General features: G+C 43.2%; 1 protein-coding gene across 4 annotated transcripts in view; it reads right to left on the bottom strand.

Annotated features, from left to right (window-relative positions):
* Positions 1 to 22303, bottom strand: part of LOC122807122 (CCHC-type zinc finger nucleic acid binding protein) — a 302269-nt gene extending 279966 nt beyond the window's left edge. The window contains exons 1-2 of one of the 4 annotated variants that reach the window (XM_044078097.1): positions 22164 to 22292; positions 6564 to 6700 (exon numbers count right to left, since the gene is read on the bottom strand). The gene's annotated coding sequence lies outside the window, so the exon portion shown is untranslated. Of the gene's footprint in view, positions 1 to 6563; positions 6701 to 22163 lie in introns of all 4 variants that reach the window. The other 3 variants (XM_044078099.1, XM_044078096.1, XM_044078095.1) reach the window with 3 other exon arrangements.
* Between the last annotated feature and the right edge of the window lie 1132 nt (positions 22304 to 23435).

Genomic DNA, 23435 nt, shown 5'->3' on the forward strand with positions numbered 1-23435 from the left:
AACAGGTCGCAGTAAGGCTTGCCCCATACAGGGTTGAGGGACCACTCGTGAGGCATCAGAATGTTCCTGCTCAGATTGTCCGCAATAAGGTTGGAACTCCCAGGAATGTGCATCGCTATAAGAAAGCAACTGGAAGCTATTACCCAGTGCCAAATCCTCATGGCTTCCCAACATAGAGGCTAAGATCTGGTTCCGCCTTGCTTGTTGATATACCAGACAGACATGTCTGACTGAACTGCAATGATCCCAGAGGATAGGGATGCATGGAATGCTTGCAACACTAAGAACTGCCCTCAGTTCCAGGATATTTATGTGCAAGATGGCCTCAATGGGGGTGGGTCCAGATGCCTCGGACAGTCTTTCCCTGGAAATGCCCCCCCCCCAACAGTGAAGTGTCTGCAGTCACCGTGGGTTGGTGAAGACAGAATAGTCAACACCAAAAGATTCATTTATGGCTTCATCCACCATAGCATTTTTTTCCTTACAACGGTTTGTAAGGCATATCATGTGGTTGAGTGGGTGGGTGAACTACCATCGTGCGGAAAGGAGCCACTGCAGGATTCTCACGTGTAGTCTCGCCAGTGGTAATAATGTAATGGCAGCCCAAGAGTTGCAGTACAAGACGTGCTGGTACATGTGAGGAAGGTCTTAGATTTGGTCTCTTATTTTCAAAATCCAGTGGGGGGGGGGGGAGAAGCTTAGGTTCATAGGTAGGTACTAGGCTATTGGCCCTAGGGCCTATATAAGCCTAGCCAAAAAGGTACCCTGGCTTTCCTATTTCCCATCCAATCAAGATTTTTCTTTTAAGAGTGCTAATGAGGAACTCTCTCTGACAGATAGGTAGTCTGTTCCAGGGTATGGGAAGTCTCTGGGACAGAACTCTATCCCTCCAGCATGTTCCGTTTATGTGGTGACAAGGTTTAGGTACCTAGAGCGTGTAGCTCGGAGGGATTTCTTTTAAGTGGAACATGTCCCAACAGCTCTGGGTTTTGACATAGCTTTGTATGTTAGGCAGAGGTCACCTCTGAGTAGGCGATATGCAACAGAGTAAAGCTGGAGTTTGAGACGGTCTGCGTAGGGCATCTGTTTGAGGCCAATAATCCTCCGAGGCATTTCTGTGGCCTTGACAGGATGTTGTGTTGAAGACTGCTCCAATAAATTCCTGTGTCTTCACTGGGGACATCTGAGATTTGTCTTTGTTGATAGAAATCCCCAAGTGGAGAGTGAGACCTTGAGTGTAAGAGGCTGCAGACTAGGAGACTCCTGGTCGGAGCGGTAAGGAGCCAGTCGTCTAGATAGGGAAACACCTGTTATCCTTACAGTCGAAGGCGAGCTAACACAACTGCTATACATTTGAACACTCTGAGGGGGGGGGGGGTGTCAAGAGACTGAATGGCAGTGCCCCGAACTGGTAGCGATTGGCTCCCAGCCAGAAGCAGAGAAACCTCCAGGAGCGGTGTTCCATCTTTATGTGGTAGCATGCATCCTGGAGGTCTATTAGAGCACATCCAATTGTCCCTCCCTGGGAAGGGAACAATGGACTGTACTGTGACTATCTGGAATTTTTGAGGTTTGATAAATTTCTTCACTAGGCTGAGATCCAGGATTGGTCTCCAGTCCACTGTCTTTTTTGGCACCAAAAAAAAACCTAGAGTAAAACCCGAATCCTGTCTGGACTGGTTGGATGACTCTTTAGCAGCTTTTTTATTTTCTAAGACTGCTAATTCCCTCTGATTGGGTGTACATTGGGGATTTGTTTGACGGATCTGGGAGTTGAAATCGAATGGTATTTGGTAGCCTATGGATATTCTTTGCACCAAAACATCAGTAGTAATAAGATGCCAGGCTGGTAGATGTACAGAAAAACGACCCCCACTGCTTCCAGAGGAAAGCAAATTGGGCCACTGCTCAGGAGCGCTGGTAGGGTCTGCCAGAAGTATTGCTGGCGCCCTGGTTACGCAGACCCTTTCCACACAGAAAGGGGCATCTTCCATACAATGTCACCAAATGAAATGTTGTCTGGGGGAGAATGGGGGACCCTTCCCCCTCATCACAATCAGTGTCTCCTGTGATAGATTCCTCTGGGGAATCAAGGTGCTTCCTCTTGCACAGTTTCTTCCAGGGTGCCTCTCCAGTGGGACCTTCTGAGGACTCCAGAGAAGGGGTTCCCTTCAAAGGGAGTTCTTTTGACACCAGTGCCCCGGGGACCAGACATAGGGGGTTGGGAGAGGTGCATGCTAGGAGAGGTTTCTGATGCTGATCTCACTGGTGCTGACTGAGCCTTCAGAATGAAGGACCCTTTCCATCACCTATACAGCAGGCCCACTAGAGAAGGGATGGGAGCCTGCAACTGGGAGGGACAACCTCGTAACCGGGGTCACACCCTGCACTGAAGAGCCCACCTTCAATTGAGGGGTTCCAGGAGAACTATAAGCTGTCGGAACCATGGACACAAGACTGTGCCAGAGAGAAAATAGGTGTCGGACTAGGTACCAAGGTATGGATGGTCCAAGCACTGCTCCGAGAAAGCATCTGCCGATGCAGTAAGGGTGGTCGGTGCAGACAGGGGAAACACTGCTGTCGGAGCACAGACTGAATGTACCAAAGCAGACAAATCGGTACAGAGATCAGGGTGGATGCTGGAGGAGGATAAACAGGGGAAGATGTGGTAAAAGATTGAGCCAGGAGGGACGGAAGCTCTAGCTGGAATGGGCAAACCCTTAGCTGCCAGAAGCTGGTCCATAACCCGCACTAGTTCTAGTTCAGAAAAACTCTTGAGTGGATCTAAAGGAGGTTGCTGAAGGGGAATCTGGTCTTCCTAGAAAGTGGCTAAACCTCTGCCCCAAAAAAGGGTCGTAAGTTGGAGAATATCTTGCCCTTGGCAAGTATTCGAGTTTTGGAGCCGAAGAAACTGTTGGCACAGTGGTTGGGGATGGTGCTGAGGCATGTACAGTCATCGGAGCCGATGTAGGAACCAAGGACGGCACCGAAATCAGTGGTGCCGTGGTTGGAACCAAAATAGAAGTAAATATAGTCGGCACAGAGGTAGAGGACACAGAGCCGGGTGCCGAAGAGGTCTGCACCGAGGGATCCGGCGAAGCACAGAGCAGACTCTGTTCCATAACTGGCAGAGATGCAGGAACCAAGTGACTCAGTTTTTCCTTAGACCTCCGACCCAGATACAGCCTCCGAGAAAGGTGTCAAGTAAACCTTTTAAAATAATTTTATTCTTATGTTCTGCTAGTGTCCGATTACCAAAACTAGCACAAATGTCACAGTCAGTTTTAATATGATCCACGACCCAAACAGTAGACACAACGGACATGCATACCAGAGTTAGGCATCTTACGTCCAACACTTGTCAGTTTAAATCCCAACTTAGCTTTGTCTGATATGGTAAGGTAACAATGCTATCCTATAGAAAAAATAAGGGAGAAAATACCAGTGATGTTATTTTAAAGAATACCACTAGTAAAAAGGGAAGGCCTGTCAAAGACAGGAAGGACAGTACCAAAGGTAAAAAAAAAAAAAGGAAAAGGACAGGAAACTGGCTTAGGTTATAGGCAACAGTGAGAAAAGGAGATTAAAAATTTAAGAAAACTATCATAAAATTAACAATTGTCTACTTGGCTTTGAGAAAACTATCATAAAATTAACAATTGTCTACTTAGCTTTGAGAGAGAGAGATGGCCAACATGTCTGACTAAGAACGCAGGAGATCTGGAGTAACTAGGAGGGGCACTGTGGGTAGGTTCTTAGCCGAGAGTTTTTGGCTTGCGCGAGCTGGGAAACGGCCGTATCTGTTCCGACGACTGAACCAAGGTCCCATCTGTAATGAATAAACAAAAATTTACATCATCAGACGACATTCTTGCAAGTGGGCATGCTGTGTTGACACAGATTTCAGGAACCATAAAATTTCCTCATGTGAAGCCTTGCCAGGGGAAAACACATGGATAGTGGAGGTCAAATATTTTATGGGAAGGATCTCAAGAGGGTTTGAAAGTGTTCCTTAGCCTTTTAGGGTGGGAGAGAGACTTATTTTGTCTGTGAAATCTGTACCCCAGAAAAAAAGATGAGCTTCAGATGGAACGAGAGAAGATTTGTTGAAGTCGATTGTTAATTTTAGGCATTGTAGGATGGCAATGGCTGAATGCAAGTTGCTTGGCAGTTCCTCCAGTGAGCTTGGTTGGAGCAGGAGGTCGCCCAGGTAAGGAAAGATCTGGATGCCTTTGAGTGTGCAGAAGGCTACCACTGGAGCCAAACATTTTGTGAAAACTCTTGGAGCTGCAGAAAGACCAAAGGGCAAGGCAGAGACTTGAAAGTGCCAGGAAACCACAGAGAAACAGAAATTCCCTGAATCTAGGTTAAATGAGAATATGCAAGAAGGCATCCTGGATGTCTACAGATGCCAAAAAGGCGCAAGGGAGGATAAGAAGTGTCTGTAGAATTGGCATTTTGAAAGACAGAACCTTTAGAAAGGTGTTGAGAAAACAAAGCTCTAGGATTGGTCTCCACAGCCCTTCCTTTCTGGGGAAGAGAAACATGCGAGAATAGAAACCAATTCCTTTTTTTTGGGGGGGGTGGCACTGGATGTATTGTACCCCGTTCTAAGCTTCAAGTACCGGGGGGGGGGGCAGGAGGGAGCTGATCTGCTGGAGGTTGGGGAATATCCCTGAAAGGAAGGAAGCACAGCTTGCCAAATCATAAAGTATCTATGTTTGATGATGTGCAGGACCCAGGCGTCTTGAGTTACCGACTCCTAGATGGAAGGGACAGGAGTGAGGAGAAGGGAGTACTGCAAGATAGTCCTGAAAAGTCAAGAACAGGGGCCTATTCTAGCAGGAAAGGGCTGCTTAGCCACATGAGAAGCAGCCAAGGATGCTGAGAGATGAAGTTTCTTACTCCGCTTGGAGGGCCTAGGTTGGGGGGTCCAGAACTGCCTGCAGAGAAAGACTTGTTTCCTAGGATAGCTCCTGTGAAATTTAGGCACTGGAGAGACCAGACTAATGAGACCCTTTAAAATTCCTTGCTCTTTTCCTGTACAGACTTGAAAGCTTCACTGATGGTTTACCAAATAAAACAGAATTGTCCAGGGAAGCATCCATGAGCTTCGCCTTGATGTCCTCAGGAAGGGGTTGAAGCCTCAACCAGGCAAACCTCCTTAATGTTGAGGATGAAGCTCTGGAGGTAGCCTCAACTTCATCACAACTGCACCGGACAGTGTTTGGTCACCTGGGAGGATACACCGGACAGTGTTTGGTCACTGGGAGGATACACCAGTCAGGGACTAAGCTAAGGATTTGTTCTGTGAGTCCGGCTGTCAGATACTATTTTGAACAATTCAGTCACCATGGAATACTTCATATTGTGGGACCAACCCCTCGAGCTGTTTACTATCTTAGTCTGAGGGTAGAAGAGAAGTGAAAGAGATGGATCTGCCACAGGAGCTTTAAAAAGGAAATTACAGTCCTGGTGCACTTTATATCTGTCTGGCTTTTTATGGGCCAAAGCCGGAGTCAGGATATAGAGAAGTGGAGGCAAAGGCATCTAGAAAGGCAGGGATGATGGGAGAAATAGCAGAAGGACTAGGTTTCTCTACCTGGAGGAGATCATAGTATCTTTTTTGTACCCCAAACATTCGAGAGCTGTCCCATTTAAAAATGACATCTTATGTTTGAGTGCGTTTCTCCCAAAAGAAATCTCCTCCAAGGGGAGTCTATCCCATTAGTCCTCCTCTGGGGAGGCATAGTCCAATTGGGAAGGAGTTTGAGAACAGCAAGCTAAAGAATCACTGTCCTCAGTGAAAGAATCTTCCTCTGAAGTAGCCTGAGGTATGACCCTCTTTTTTTGGAGGGGGGGGGGGGCAAGAGGGGAGGGGACCCAGAAAGCAGCTTTGAAGCCATGAAAGCCTTGAACAAAATTCTGCCACTCTTTCAGAGGGTCTGGTGGGAGGGGGAAAGGAATACCTAGTCTTCTGCTTTTTCTTAGCAAGAGTACCCATCCGATGCGGGGGGGGGGGGGGTTGGGGATGTATGCCTACACGCTAGCAAATCCAACTAGACATCTTCTCTCACTACAACCTGGGCGATTCCTCTAGCACCTTCCAACATGATGAGCCTTAACCCCTCCTGGACTCTGGGACACTATGTCTGTGAGGTCTCTCTGGATGTGCTGGCGTCTGGTTCAAAGACAACCTGTGAAACACTGGCTTAGCCCGAGAATCCAGAAAGGAGCGAGTCTCCAGGCTATCATGCACCTCAGGAGAGGTGCAGCTTCGGGCCTTTGTCTTCTGGCCTTCCACCTAATAGGCTCAGTCATCAGGGCTAAAATTTTTAGTCATTTGTTCCATGAATCGATAACTAGGGACAAAAGTAAAGTGTTTTCGGCATGAACGAATGACAAATCGAACAGTTTTTTATGGTCATGTTGGGACCAGAGACAAAGGCACTGGGAGTTGCTATCCTTGTGTGAAATCTGCCTTCCACAATCACACTCCCCCTTCTTAGATGAAATTAACTCTCAAACAAGAACAGCAAAAGGTTCCCCAATTGGGTACTTACCTTTAATATAAAAGCAATTCCGGGAACTGAACATTCAGGACTGACATTCTGACTGGGAGCAAAGGATCATGCATGTGTACATCATTTTTATAGCCTACGTCCAACAGCAGCCTAGGTCAGACATTCCACACACCACACTGTAGAAAAAAAAAAAAAAAAAAAAACCTTTGGTATACTGGCCAACACTGGGTCACCTGCAGTCAACTCCCTCATGGAATGAACACAGCAACAGATGGGAGAGACATTTTTAACTTGTATATCTGACTGCATTCTGTGCACTATTTTTTATTGTAGCTTGCTTTTTTCCTCTATTTAAATGCATATACTCATGCATCATATTTTATGTGATTGTAACCTCTACAGAACTGTACTGCCCACCACTGTACTACTGCAGTCTCTAAATGCTACTAGAATTTCCTTATTCATAGGTTCATAGTAATTGTTAACTCTTACAATGTCTTCCTTGCTGCTGGAGCTTTTCTCCCGGGCCTCTGCTGAAAAAGGGCCTTTTCCAGTAAAAAGATGTAAAATAAATAAGCACACATTTGAATGCCCTTTCACCACAAGAGTATTTTTGTCCATACTAGTTTTCAGATGGCAATAACCTATGCTAGTTTAATCCCCCATTAGAAGAAAAGCCGGTGAATGATTTCCATTTTGCAAGAAGCATTACAAAGCCCAGACGAGAGTTTTTTTTTTTTTTTTAGCGCCTTAACATGCACCTCTACTTAATCTTTGGAAAACAAAAAGGGTGCCTAAATTTCAAAGATGACACCAAGATGAAGAGCAAATGCACTTTTTCTACAAGAGAGAGACCTTCACAAAGCTCACGAAACCCACACACAGTAAAATCATGCCAACTCCAATCTACTTTGTACATAATGAAGGGAAAGAAGGAAAAAAAACTACAGCCTCTCACACAGACACTGGTCCCTTTACCTATCAGTTCATCGGCGTTTTCAGTGCAACTGCATCGAACATGCAGTTCGAACTGTTCATACTGAGATTGCAGTACAGCGAGGATAGTGTAATTTGCCCTTTCCCCGCTGTAGTGCGATCTTGGAGGTGGTATATTAAACTAGTGGGGGGGGGGCCCCTCCATCCCCCACGAGGGGAATTTAATGAACATTTCAATTAAATACATCTCGCTGAACTGACTGTTCGATATAGATCTCCCCCCACACACACACACCTCTTGCACTACTTGCGTAAGGTGCATAATAATAATCATAGCCCTCCTAGCACCATTTTCATCAGCAATGCTGGCCAGCTCAGCATAAACCCTATATACTCAACTGTAGCTCACATCTCCTTTCTTCTGTCTATGCAAATTAAGAAAGGTAAGTTCACTAGCATTTGAGACGTTCCCTCTTTGCAAAAAACGAACTTAACACCTGATGACCCAGCCACACTTTTCAAAATCAGAACTCCCTACACAAAATACAAACTTAAAGGAAAATAATTTTTGTGAGGGGGTGACCACGTCACCCTCCCTCAGATCAGTACTCTGCAGCCACACCCCAAAACATGTAATTACTCAGAATTCTAGGTTAAATGTTAGCATATGCAACCTGCAAGTCAGTATGCATTTATTAACATAGGAGATGTTGAGCAGAGAAACCCCACAAAGAGGAGTGCAACCCCTTACAAAAACACTTAAGGAAATAGCTCTACAAATTACAGGAATACTAGTAAGCACTGATGGGCATCAGTTCAGGAGAGTAGTATCAGATCATAACTGAGCTTTGCACCCCCCCCCCCCATCATGGGCAACCATTTTCTACGGTTCAATTATAACAACTATGCAATCTCTAAGCTTCCTTGGTTCACAGTGAACAAATAAGGCTAATTTCACCTTCAGTAGCGGCACACAAACACATATGCTCTTGGCTCACCAGTTCGGTGCCTTCTACACAGCACCACCCCATAGACTTGATGGGTGCTTAAAGGACAATAGGATTCTGTTACTAAATGCTCAACTTCTCTATCAGTTCTCCCAATAAATCAAACTGTTTTCCCACTAGAACAGTACCTTATTGTACTGTGGTGGTTTCATTTTCAAAAAAACTTTTGTCCTGCCCTGATGAAGCTTGTTGCAGTCTCCAATTCATTGATGTCATCAACACCTATAAATACAGGTAGTTTTCTGGCCAATTCCTTCCCCAAGCTGACATTTCCACAATCTTCCTAAAAGCCCACCCACGCTGTGATGTCACAGCTGCCTGGTACTTTCCCTACCCATACAGAAAGTAAAGGCCAGAACAAGGAAACAGTACAAGAGTCAAGTCTCCTGCTGTGGGCTGTCAATCACAACTGATAACAGCTCAAATACCCTTAACACTTTGACAGCTAGGCAAGTTAGGTCTGAAGGGGGATGGATGGGAGACGAGTTATCAAAGTAGTACAATGCGGGCAGCAGCAGCAAAAAGCACCTTTGAAAGTCTGTTCTGTGGCATTTGCACAGTTTGTGTTTTAAGTAGTCACTGAATGGCATGAAATGTACTTAAAACTAACTGACTGAAAGACAGTATATACATGCAAAATAAATGCAGTGACAGGAGCTTCAGGAAGAAATAGACATACATGACAACTTCTTACAGCCAAGCACTGTATTCTGGGACAGACTAAAACAAATCAGAATTTTAAGATGCCAGACCCCATGTAGTCAAGACTCAGAAATTACATATAAAATGGCCATCCTGGTGCTCGTGTCATATGAGGGAACAAGAGTGTGTACATGTGCATACACCATGTTCTGCAATGTAATGTGTTCCATTCATAGCATTTCCAGGGCATGAGATGTCAAACTTGTGCCCACTGAATGCAGATTTTTCACCAGATCTTGCACTGAATACATGAACAGAAATTCTCAAGCCTCTTATCATGGCTGCCAGAGACATTTATTATGCCTGAACCTGCCCTGTCCTGCATTTCATTAAGGCTATGCACGCACGCTTACTTTATAACGGAAAAACTAGACTTGTCTACACACGACTTTTAATAAAAATGACTTTTAATAAAAACTTATCAAAATCGTTTTGTCCTTAGAAGTATGCATATGTGCCATGGTTCTTCCTTACTCTGTATAGGTGTTTAAAGTCTTCAAATGTTTAAGACCTGTTCCATACAGGTCATATGTAATCTACATATACAATTTGTCAATGCTAAATTATGCCTCTTTAGTACCCCGGTCTCACATTGTGAGACTGCTTGATTTAACCTCATCCTAATATGCCAATTACAAGCTCACTGAATTTGTCAACAGCCCTTTGAAACACTTCAGATACTGACAAAATGCCAAAAAAATTTGCTACCATAAACTTAAAAAAAAAAAAAAAAAAAAAAACCTCTCTGCTTCGAAGTCGTAGAATTACACTTTATCTAACCCATAATTCACATTCCCTAATTCTCACTGTGAATTATTTTCAAAATGCTGTGACATCATAAATGGCTTGTTTGCCGTTTGGAATCAAATCCTGTATTTGGTAATTCAGCTCTGCAGTTTGCCGTGAAAAATGGGAAGTATGTGTCGCTTTTGCTAAATTTGATACTTTGAGGCTTATACGTTTGCTAAACTTGAACTATCGGGGGGGGGGGGGTATTATCTTCAGTCTGAACACAAAGCAAAGTACACCCACAAATGACACTTCAAAGACTGCTACAATATGTACAAACTTATGGCAAATTTTCACTCACTCAGTCCTGTTTAGCAAAATGAATTTGCTTCCAAAATTTGTTCATACCCGACTAACAGGACATCAGTTTAATCATAAGTAGAGCTATATCTTTTGCGCAAAGTTTCCTACACAATTATTTTGTCCACTCTAGAAAATTTTAATCTGTATTTTTTTCAGATTAATCAAACATAAAATCTCCACTAGCTCTCAGATGCCATGTTGAAAAGTCTCAGTGCCACGCTCTTAAATCATTTTTGATCCCACAAAAGTTTGAACCAAGCTACAGAAGTAGTTAAAATGTACCAAATCCCTATGGCTACAGTTCAAATTCAGTAACGAATCAAAACATTCAAAAGAACCCCCTATGCTTCTATTACTTCAATTTTTTGAGAAAAACATGCACGGTTTCTTCCCCTGTGGCATTTAAAGTTTCCTTCACATTCCAGAAACAGTCAGGAACAAATCCAATTTTGTAACTGTATTCTTTAGTTCTCACTCAAAATACCTGAAGAAAAGTTTCTGGGCAGTATTTTGTCTTTGACACCATTCAGTATTTAGTACATCAGGATGACAGGGTACACCACTTGCATGTGCCCACCTTAATTACTATGCATTTCAAAACCACAAAAGTGTTAACTACACCAAATTGTGTAAACTGGGTAACACTACACAAACTATAAGCAGTGTAAATCATAAAACTATGTGCATGCACGCGCACAGACAAAAACTTGTGCAATATGCAAGATGATCCAATACTTCAACATTGTTTTTGCAAACAGTCCCCCACAGAAAAAAAGCATTTGCATACAGTTCACTATTTTTTGTAGCTGTACCAACCTCTACTTGAATACAGAAATGGAGACTGGAGTTCCCACAGCACCGTGAATCTGGATCCTGCCTGTCCAGCTGAACTTTACAATTAACAAAATTAGCATTTTATACTGCATGCTATTCTGGCCTAGCATATTTTAAATAAAATTAAGTTATCCTTAGGGTGTGTGTGTTTTGGGGAGGATCCCTGGGCCCTGTAGTGACATCTTGGAAAAAACAAGTAGATCATCATTGACAAATTAACCCTAAAGTTCATAGGTTGGTACTAGGCTATCGCCCCTACGGCCCATACAAGCCTAGCCAAAAAAAAAAATGTACCCTGGCTTTCGCCACCCAAGAAAATTATTTTCCTGTGCCCCTGTCTAGCAGAGCCACAGAAGTGATCCCCAGGGTGAATTTCCCATCCAATCATCAAGATTTTTCTTTAAGAGTGCTGATGAGGAGCTCCGTTTGACATAGATAGGCAGTCTGTTCCAGAGTATGGGAAGTCTCTGGGACAGGAATCTATCTCTCCAGCATGTTCTGTTTATTGTGGTGACAAGGTTAATGTCCCTAGAGCGTGTAGCTCAGAGGGATTGGGATTTCTTTAAAGTGGAGCATGTCTAACAGCTCTGGGTTTGACATAGCTTTGCATGTTAGGCAGAGATTGCCCCTGAGTAGGCGATATGCGATGGAGTAAAGCTGTAGTTTTTTGAGACAGTTTGCACAGGGCATCCGAGGCCAGTAATCTTCTTTGTGAGGTATTTCTGTGGTCTTTCCAGTTGTTGTAGAGGTCTTGTGAGGTACATACCAAAAGGGGAGTTGTACTCTATAATGGGTCTAATGAGTGATTAGTAGAGGGGAACAATGACATTTTTTTTATGGATGAGAATCTTTTTGTGATGAGATGAGCCACGTAGAAGGATTTCCTGACCACTGTGGCGATGTGATTATCAAAGGAGATAGTACTGTCCACCTGTGCCCAAAGGTCTCATCACATTTTCGGCATTAAGTAGACTACCAGCTATGTGGTAGTTCATGGGTACAGAGTTTTTACCAAAGGGGATGACAATACACTTTTTGGCATTGAGCTTCAGGCCATGGCTTTGACACCAGGTATCCGTCTCAGTGAGGCCCTTTTGTAGTTCGTCCACATAGTTAGGAGTTTCAATTATGGCTCCTAGTTTGCAGTCATCTGCAAACTTTGTTAGCCAAAGACCTTCTGTGTTGGCCTGCACTTCAGAGAAGTAGATACCAAACAGGAGAGGACCCAGGACTGAACCCTGTGGTACTCCACTTGTCACTGGTCTGATGTCGGATTTGGAATCCGCTACTTTCACAGTGTGGGTTCTGTCCATGAGCCAGTTGGCAGCCCATCTTGTGACATAGGGATTTATACCTAGTTTAGTGAGCTTATCTATAATTCCAGAGTGGGGGATGGTGTTGAAAGCCTTGGCGAGATCTAGACAAGCTGTGTGAACCATTTTACCCTCATCTATGGCTTTGGTGACTGCTTCAAAGAAGTCAATCAGGTTTAGGAGACATGATCTGCCTTTTACAAATCCAAACTGGGTAGGGTCCAGACCAATGTCTTTGTTTAGGAGTTCCACGAAGATACGTTCCCATGGCCTTGCAGACCAGGCTCATCAGGCTAATGGGGCGGTAGTTCCCAGGGTCCGTCGTGGCTCCCCCTTTGTGGAGTGGGATAACTGTCGCGGTGTGCCATTCAGTGGGTACAAAGCCTGAGGTGAGGCTATGATTGAACATGGTACTTGGGTAGGGTGCCAGTTCATTCTGTAGTTCGTGTAGAACGCAGCCCGAGACATTGTCAGGTCCCATGGATGCTGTGTAGAACGCAGCCTGAGATATTGTCAGGTCCCATGGCTGCTGTGTTCTTGGGTTAGGAGTGTGTTTTTTTTTTTTACCTGTGCAGCTGTGATTATATAGAGATGGGCCCTCTAGGGGGTGAGAGGGGGGTAAAGTTAGCACTGAACCCATCTGCTAGGATGTTGGCAATATCAGTTGGTTCTGTATATTTAGTGCCATTATGCTGCAACTCAGAGCAGATCTGTGTGTTCCCATTTAGATTCTTGACATGGCTATAGAATGTTTTGTGGCTGTCTTTAGAGTCAGTGGCAATTTTGTTTTCGTAACTAGCTTTGGAGGATTTTATGAGGGATCTCAGCTTCTTACAGAGGTTGACCAGGGAGTTCCTCCAGTCATGGGATTTTACTCTTTTTTGCAACAGTTTCTTCTGTTGTAGAGTTATGGCAGGAGGACCACCAGATTGGCTTCCTTTTTTTTGGAGGATAACATCTTGGTTCTATTAGGGATAGCATGATCCATGAACTCGTGCAAGTGCTTATAAAGTGCATTTGTGTAGGATTCGGCAGTCATACTTCTATTGTCAGTCTGCATGGGTGTCATGAAGTTTGCCACTTCTGTCTTAAGAAGTGTTGAAGTTGGCTTTTGAGAAGTTTTTTTTATGATGGTTTCCCTAATTGGGGCTGGGGGTGGGATGTGGATGTCTAGGCTGATTAGCTTGTGGTCGGATCTGACCAACGAGGAATTGACCTCTGGTGTGGAACACTGGTTTCCCAAGTTGGTAATGACTAGGTCTAGGATATTGCTGCCCCTGGTGGGGGTGTGAATAAGTTGATCCAAGGCGTTTGAATTTATGAATTCTAGAAAACGTTGAGCAAAGGAGTTGCTACAGGAGTAGTTTTCCCAGTTTATGGTGGGGTAGTTGAAATCGCCCATTATTAGGGTGTTGGATTGTACCCTAATACTTTCCAGTGTATCAAGAAATGAGGAGTGTGAATCCTAGGGCATGGTGAAGGGTCTGTAGCAAGCTACTATTTGGATTGCGGTCTTGCCCAGAGTTAGTTGCACTTGGATAATCTCGGATGCATATGTTGTGCAACTAGCCTGGAGGTGTGGATATCCTTAATGAATATGGACACGCCTCCGCCTTTAGTGCTTCTTTCTGGGTTAGGTGGCCGAAAGGTGTGGTATGAATTGACGCCTGGTAATGCAGGGGTGCTCTCTGGAGCTTTGAACCAGGTCTCTGTCACTGCACAGATGTCAATGTTCTCCATTTTAAGGAGTGCATTTTGAGGTTTAGACTTCTAGCATTGAGTAGCATTACCCTCAGATTTTGCTCGCTTGTACCGGTTACGGTGGTGAATTTGTCATTTGAACCTTGCCTAAAAAGGGCACTATAGGGGTGGCAAGAGCCTTAGCCAGTATCCAGAATCCTAAGGGTGACATCTCTGGCAAAGCATCCTGGACTGTCGATCATGTCATCCCAAGCAGACAAATACTGGATCCCCTTAGAATGACACCAGAAGCTTAGCCAATTGTTGAAGTCAATCATTTGTCCTTGTACTGTGGTATCATTCTGGGTGATGGCAGGATGCTACTTGGGGTTAGAGTCATACCTGCCTGGGATACAAGATCGGAGAGCTCCTCCATGTCTCTTTTCATGTAGTCCAGGGAGGTATGTCTCCGGTCATTCACACCAACATGGACAATGGGTGTCATATTTGTACGTACTGTGGAGTGACCTGAGTGCATGCGTCATGTGGCGGATCCTGGCAACTGACAGGCAGCCGAACTTTCTCCTTGTTTAGTCTAGTGAGTGGAACATCAGTGTGCCTGACTACAGAGTCACCTATGACTAGTGTTTGGTACGTTATGCCTTATGGGCTGTGGTAGAGTGGCACACTGAGTTTGTGGACTGTGTCATTTGGGTTGTGTTGGGGAGTGTGAGTTTGCTTGCGTTTATGCTTCGATGTCCCTGATGCTTGGGCAGGTTTTTATTGAGAGCCTCCGCGAATGTAGGTGTGTATTTTGCATTTCTTAGTGTGTGTTTTGGTGGTGTAGGTTTTGAGGACTATGTGATGAGTGTGGTGTGGTGCAAGTCTTTACCTTCTCCTCTTGACTGCCTAGTCCAGTCTTGGGTGAAGAGAGCTTTGCTTCCAGTTTGGCTATATAAGTGCATCTCTCACAGGCTGTAGTGTTGGATGGTAGGAGGAGAGGGCTGTCTGTGTACATGAGGCAATTGCTGCATTGCCCCAAGATGCCCAGATTCATCAGCTAGATAGGAGAAATCACTGGGAGCTGACCCTTAGACATGCCTGGATAAGTGCTTATTTATTAAGTACTAAACACTGCTTTCCACTAGACAAGTGAGGAAAGTTGAGTGCTGTAGTAATTTGCAGCTTATGTAGTGCTTACAAGAGTTTTGAACAAGTGCTGAGTTCAAAGAAACAGATAAGTGCTGAAACTAGAAAACTGGCTAGTTATAAGAAAAAAAAAGAAAAAAAAAAAAAAAAGCTAGAAGGCTTCCCTCCAACACAGAAGGGCTTGGGGGGGGGGGGGGGGGCAGTCTATACCACTTAACAGGAAAGGCAGGAAACAAGCTTAAATTTTTTTTTTCTGTTTCCCAGATGCTCTCTGTACACAGTAGAGAGTGCCTGAAATCAGAATATGAACTCACTGCACTCGAGTGAGCAAACGAGATGGGCCCAGGAATAGTATCCAAACACAAATTTACAAGAGGGATAGAGCACTTTTTGTTGGAAAAATAATTTATAGGCAGCCCCCCCCCCATTACTGCACAATCAACTCTCCTGACAAACCAATAAGCCACTTTCATTCACCATTATCAAAGCTTCATCAATCATAGCACTTAAAGTGCTCCATTTCTCACAACAACCTTAAATGTGTGCGGCAAGATTGTTAGGGTAGCTCACCTACACCAAAATTCTTTGCCCATGTAGCAAAATATGATCAGAACTTTCATCCCAGTAACTACAGCCCTGCCTCAAAATAACTTGAAGCAGAAATAACTCGAAGCAGGTCCTATCAGGCCCACTAGGCTCTCTGTGTAACCTCAGTGGCTTTCTCCTGGTGGACTGGAGAACAGCAACAGTCATCCCTCTGCGTTAAGGGAGGCCATCAACTGGCCCAGAAAACTACAGATCCACAAGTCTGACTAGTCTTGTATGCAAGGCGATGGAAAGAATCACAGACCTGATAAAGAACAAATCTCCAAACACTAGACCCAACCGAATTTGGCTTTGTCAAGGACATGTCATGCCTATTAAATACGGTGGACTTCTTTGAGAAGGTTTCCAGGGGTGAGGGTAAAAAAAAAAAGTATGTACTGCTTAACTTAAACCTGGCCAAGGCATCTGACAATTCCCCACTCGGCTAAACTCACAAAACTGAGCATAAATCCCCATGTCACCAGATGGATAACCAAAAAGCTCATGGACAGGACACATTGTTAAAAATGGGTGAACCTAAACCAAACAAGAGGCCAGTTATTACTGATATGCCACATGACTATGGGCTGGTGCCACTTCTGTTTGTAAAATATTTCTCTGAAGTTAATGCTAATATGGAAGGCCTCTGGCTAACAGTTTGCCAACTACTGCAACTCGGGGGACAATCATCAAATCACCCAACAAGAGCCCATCAGATAAATGATCGGTGCCATAGCCTGAAACTAAATGGGGGGGGGTAGCCACTCACTCTTTGGGAAAGTCAAACATCCACACCACCAACAGCCAGCACACCTCTTGAGAGTGGACTCAGATGAGCAATCTAGGCACACAGACAGCAGCCTGAACTCTGCCCGCCATTCGTCCACACCTGACACAGCTTATAAGCAAGAGTACGGCACCCAGATTCAAAGTTATAATCTCAGTGTACTCTACCCCCATCAGACCAATAAGACTAAAATGCACCATTTGGCATATACTAGACTAGGCACTTAAAATAGCTGGAGCTATGCCAGAGACTCCTCACAAAGAAAATACAGGGTGATGTTAACAGCATGTCCTATACAGATAAACTAAAAGCCATCTCTCTTTACCATGTCCCCTACTGACTATTAAGGGGTGATCTACCACACACCTACAAAGCACTCATACATCCAGTCCCAATTTGCTTTTAGCTCACAAATGTGCAGCAGCTCCAAGGGTCACCCAATCCAGGGATCTAAACCTGGTCTCCAACTCAAATAAAACATGCTGGAGACACCAGTGTCTCAAATTACTTTTTCTTTGTTACAGCAGGCTTCCTATTCCTACTAACCATAACCCTTTCCTGGCCCTGCTCAAACACTTTGGCTCAATGGATAGGGGACCGTAAAGTCACTCTGGCGAAACTGAAGTGTATTAACCCACCACCGAGTTCACGCATGAATGGGCGTGGCTGCAGTGATTGACATGCCGGAGGGCATGGATTAACAGCAATGTGCCGTGATTGACACGCAACGCAAGTGTAACGGTAAATTCCACAAGCATCTTGACAACTGTGAAACAGAATAAACAAAAAAAAAAAAAAAAAAAAATGCTAGAAGAATAAGCTTTTATGTAGGCAATAAAGTGTATTTTGGCCTTTGAATGCTGCTAGGGTTGCCACCTTGGAGTAACTGAAGTGTATTAACCCCACCACAGAGTTCGTCCAGGTATGGGCGTGCCCGCCATGATTGACATGCGGGAGGGCGGGATTAACAATGGCAATGTGCCGTGATTGACATTGATTTCACTAAAATTCAGTATCTGCCAAGAGAAATAGGGAGCACTGGCAAGTAAACATATAAAGTGATTTCTGTCTCTTCATGTTTACCTTGTTCCACAAACATACCAGTCTCATTCCTCACGGTTCCACAATGAAAGGATCTGTCGTACAGCGTTAATAATTTAACAAGCTAAATAGTACTAACTCGTATTAAAATGAAAAACAGAACATTTTTTTTAAACTTTAACACATTTTGATCATCATATGAGCTTCCAAGTTATGGTACTTTTCCGTTATCGGGGCAACAATTTCAATGTGCAAGCAATGATGACCCATGTGCATACCTTATTTTATTCACTTGCTGACTGCTGGGTAAGCCCGCAGTGCAAAAGTATCACATTTTAGAAGTATTAGGGTGACTTGCTCGATGTCACACAGTAGAAGTTTTATGTTTTGTTGTTTTGTACAGGCGGTCATTCTGACAGTGCAACATCTTGTGTGGGGGTGAGTTTTTGTAGAGTGCTCTCCTATTTTCCCATTTCATAAAGACCTTCCACCTTGTTTAGAAAATTTGCAGGACATGACATGCCTGTTACTGGCTAGCACCAGGGACTCAATTCGGTTACAGTACAGTAATACACAGCGCAATGTTTATATACATTTAGTTACAAACATGCTCACTACTACATACTGCTAAATAGAAGCACCTTACTATATCCTACACTCAACATCTTTAGTAAGTATAAACATTCTATCGGCATCAAATGCAAGCGATATTGCAAATATTACCTTCTGTTTCAAACGGTGGGTGGTGCAGCCAAAATGCTCGCAGGCGGGGTTTGGGCGGGGCTTGCTACTGCACATCTGGTGGGTTAATACACTTCAATTACGCCGCCACCTTTTCAAATGGTCAAAGTGGGACATTTTCGGGACAAACATCAGATTTTACAGACCCACACATACCCACGGTCAGTACGAAGGAAAGAACTTAACCTTTTTGCCTAAATAGCTTATTCTTGTAGCATTTTAGTTGCTTTTTGCCCAAATAGCTTATTCTTGTAGCATTTTAGTTGCTTATTCTGTATCTGAAAATACCTAAATGTTATAAAAAGAGTAACTTTTATGTAACTATTACATACAATACAAGACATAATTATGCCCTACAATCTCAGGACATTTGCCATTTTTAACATTTTTTGTCAGGATACAACTGCTCAAAGAGGGACTGTCCCTCGCAAAGTGGGACAGGTGGTAACCCTATACACTACTAGACTAGAAGATGGTGTATTACCGTGCATTTTCGGAAACTCAAATGCATGTTATTATTCAGTGAATTCAGTTCACACTTGAATCCAGAAAACCAAAAAAGGGGAATGGTGTGGGATGTTTTTCGGTTTCAAACGACAGGTTTTCACGCTTTCAGTATGTTTATACTTTTTGAAGATGTTAGTGGTTGTGTTGAGATGCACTATCCCATTGTTGGATAACAAACTAACAGTCCTACCATAAAAAATATATAAAACAAACAATTATTTGTATTCTCCATATCTCACTATTATTGCTTTAACAGCTGCTTCAGTACTGACAGCTGTGCGATCAGTTCGGTCAAACACTCATTAATGGCCATGGGTAACCTTTAAGTGGTTGATCTCCCAGCCCCATGCTTACACTTATCAAGGGTATCAGAACTTGTCAGATCACATCAATCACACAATTAACTTGCGTTTCGCAAACCTTGTGTTATGGTGGCATCTTTCAATCAACCGGTGGGCGGTGCAGTCAAAATGCTTGCAGGTGGGGTTTGGATGGGGGCTTGCTACTGCGCATCTGGTGGGTTCATACACTTCAATTTCGCCGTCACTCCTGTGACGGTCTATGTCCCTTGCTATGGGCAGGGGTTGTCTGTTTTTTGGCTAAGATGGGGGCTTGCTACTGCGCATCTGGTGGGTTCATACACTTCAATTTCGCCGTCACTCCTGTGACGGTCTATGTCCCTTGCTATGGGCAGGGGTTGTCTGTGTTTTTTGGCTTTTACCCCCCCCCCCCGGTTAGGGGTCGCCACAGCGGAACTCAGGTCTGCTAATGATTGGCAGTTAATTTTTACATACCGGCTTGCCAGGCCTGACGCACAACCTTCAATGAAGGTACGCCCATTTACGCACGTCTCCATGCAGAAGACTCTCTAGCTGAGAATCGAACCAGACAGCGTCTTACTGTGAGGCGACAACGCTACCGCAGCACCATCAGCGCAGGTTGAACAGGGGTTGTCTAAAATACTTAGCATAGGCATAAACGCAAACTATTCTCCAGCTCCCTGGGATCATAAATGGATACATTTGAGTAACACTGGCTAGGCACCAATCAGTAGATAAGCTATTCATTTACTACTTGCACTGCACAGTATTTGAATGTGTTCTTTAGTTTCAGCATAGTTAAACCGGCTCTATGGTTATCCTTCACATGGGTGGCAATGTTCACCTCATATTCATCTTTGGTTCGCTTCTGTACTGGAAGCCTAACTTTTGGTGGGTACCTTTGATGGCTTACTGAGTGTAGATCAAACTCCATTCTATATCATCCTCAACTACTAGTTGAGGAAGTAATAGACAAAGGTGCTATAAACTGGAAGAAGAAGGAAAAAAAAAAAAAAAAAAAACACACCCACACACTTTCCCTACATTTAGCAGCAAGGTCCAGTCGTCAAATCAAAATGCAATGATGCCTTAGCTTGTTTTCTGCGGATTGGTTACGGTGTTAACACAGCAGACTGTATACCAAATAACAGTAGCACGCTTTGCAATACTCTACCTTGAGAAACTCCAATAGATAAATTAGAAATTTCTCGGTCCCTGTCACAGCAATAGGTTGATCGCAAATCTCATATTCCCCATGTGCAGACATCTCAATCAAAACACACCTACAAAGCATTTCATGTTATGAGCACATTATTTCTCCTGCATAAAACGCACAGCAATTTTTACCCGTTACTGACACTACAAAACGTTCTACTACACATTCGTACCTGGTTTAAGGAGTGTACTCTCCACGTCAGTTATATCACTCGCAACTCATTTTAATAGTAAGTTATTGCCCACTGATTGTAATTTGATCCCGATTCCCCAAGCATAGCCCACCTGGGTCAGTGCAATACTCAAACTTTTTATATATGGATTGTCATTTAATCCCACAATTTAACCAGAGAGCTGATCTATCCGATCAGCATTTTACCCCGGTAAAACAACTGGAAAATAAAAAGGTGTGCGTACACAGTTGTCTATATTCAAATACAAATTTACTGCAAAGAAAACATTTAAACAAAAAGAAATAATTCAATAGCCAACTGTAAACAAAACACCAAAAAATACAGTACTCGTTACGAAAAAAATACCAACACATGACAAAGAAACATAAGGACGTAGAAATGCAGCATTAAAAATGCGAACAAAACTGAAATATGACTGTGCAGGCTTTATAGGCAGAAACACATAGCAATTAAAAGGGAAGTTCGCAGCCAGCTATCCTCCTATAAATACACACACCACTAAATGCTCATATTTCATGCAATACCGAGCTAAGCAGTAGTAAACCGTAACGGCTAAAATTTCGATTTCACAATTCACTCCGTTATTCATCTTGGAATTTCCAAAATTAAAATCAAACTCTACGAACGTAGTTCGTTTATAAATAAGCGCACAAACCACCCACCACCCCCAAAGAGGCATAGTCATGGGACTTTTTTCCGTTTCAGTTAACCAAACCTACCGTTACAAATCTCAAGGTCCAACAGAAATACGATAGTACCACACGGTGTTCCCTAGAGTATCAACTCTCAGCATAAACTACCATCACTAGGAGAAGATTACTTTATTTAGCACGATGACCTACTGCGATGTTCTGATTACAACTATCCCGCTTAAAAAAAAAGCAGTGATATTTTTAACTATTTACTATTAGACTAAAATTGGATGTTCACGACTTTTCCAGCAAAAAAGAAATACAACATTCTTAACCTTCCCAGAAAAAAATTACAGTAATTTTAATAAATAATAATCAGACGCGCAGTCCGGTTAAACAATTTGAACAGTACACAATGGGCGGGGAAAGTACAACACTACGCGGCGCCACCTTTCAAACTTACACTTCACTCAAAAAAATGTCAACTAAAGTAACCCCAAGCCCTAACCTTACTACCCTAAGGTAGCAACAAAACTGGGCCTAATAAAACAGTATTTCAAGAGTCATCGTACAGAAACACAGCATCCACCACTAACGAGCACAACATATCGAGCGTGACCAGGTAATGGTTTAGGCCTTGTAGCTTTCCGTATCCCGATGACAACAATACGACGTAGTCTATAAATCCCAACCAGCCAACAAAAATACCCAACAAGATTGTTATACTTAACAGGTCCCAAACCCCGATCTCGATTTTCCCGCGCCGACAACTGACGCAGCAAGGCCAAAGTGCGCCGCGGCGCCCTGTTGCTTTTCCCCACATAGTTGCAATACGCTAATCTGCGAAATGGTATACAAACTCCATTTAGGTAAACAACTTTCGCCTTAAAAATAATAGCTTTACCTATCAGGCCTTAAAAACAGTATCTGATCTTCACCTTATCCACAAATTTCTTCACTCAGGTTTGTTATTTTTGGATTTCGTCAGGCTGCGCCACACGCGGTTTGCGCACGTCTCTACTGTCTATCCCTTTGCGCACGACCCCTTACAATAATTAAGCCAATGGTTGTTTACGGCAAAAGGACGCCGCCTCAACCAACGTGTCAATCATTTGGCCCAAATATATTTGAGCACCGAGGCGTCAGAAATGTCTTTTTTATGACTGTAATAATCGAAGTTTATTTTCATGTTTGTATTAAGGTTTTGAGATTTTGTATTTAATGTAGACATTGTTTTATGATGTATGTAAATGATTATAGTTTGTGTGTAGATTTTAAGTTTAGATATGTTAACTTCCATAGCTCTTAATTTTTAAGGGACAAGATGGTCTTATATTTTTTAGTATTTCTATTATTTTTTGGAGTATTTGTGGTCTTTGCTGATTGTATTGGTGCATTGTTTCCCGTGGTTCTCTTGCATTTGTTTAATATATTACTGGCGTAAACGCTGCTTTTTTATAACGAATCATAACAGTATGATAAGACTTTTTGGCGTCGAAGTATTCAGGATTTTCAGTATATTTATTAGCTTTAGTTATATGGTGGGCGTAGCTTCACGTTTCCTGATGTTAAAAACTTGCACTTTCCACAATGTGTGATTTCCTTCTCCGCTGTTCTAGAGGTGGCTCTGTAGCATGTTGCGGGATAATGTGTAAATATTTGTTGACTGGGGTAAAATTCCATTGTGAAGCATGTGGTATATAGCTTTAAAAACGCAGTACTGTATGATGTGATTAGATAAACTACAGTGGTGGTTGGGAAGTTTAGAACTTCAGCTTTTTAGTGTCTAAGGTAACAGTCTTAGTTTGCTCTATGGTATTAAGGGGGGATGGGGGACTTGGTTACCTGATTATGTACAAGTAATGAATGTCTAATGCTTTTTATTTGTATTCAGCTCGCCTCGCTTGTCTTTCAATAAAGACTGTTCTATTTTTATCTCAACTGGACTACCTACTGTTTTGTTTTTGTGGTACGTATTTTGAACTTCAATTTCTATGGATGAACTAAGTGCATAAAACATTTCAAGGAATGAACACACTGCGACGTTTCTGCTTGGTTTGTTTTTAAACCAGTATACCGTACGTTTCATACTGGGTTTTGTGAGACTTCGAGGGATACTGCGGATTTTTCTTTTTGAAGTTTAGAATTCTCCTACCCCGCCAAAACTACCACACAG

Source organism: Protopterus annectens, chromosome 7.part0 (genome assembly GCF_019279795.1).
Source record: "Protopterus annectens isolate FY-2018-M chromosome 7.part0, PAN1.0, whole genome shotgun sequence".
NCBI lineage: Eukaryota > Metazoa > Chordata > Ceratodontiformes > Protopteridae > Protopterus > Protopterus annectens.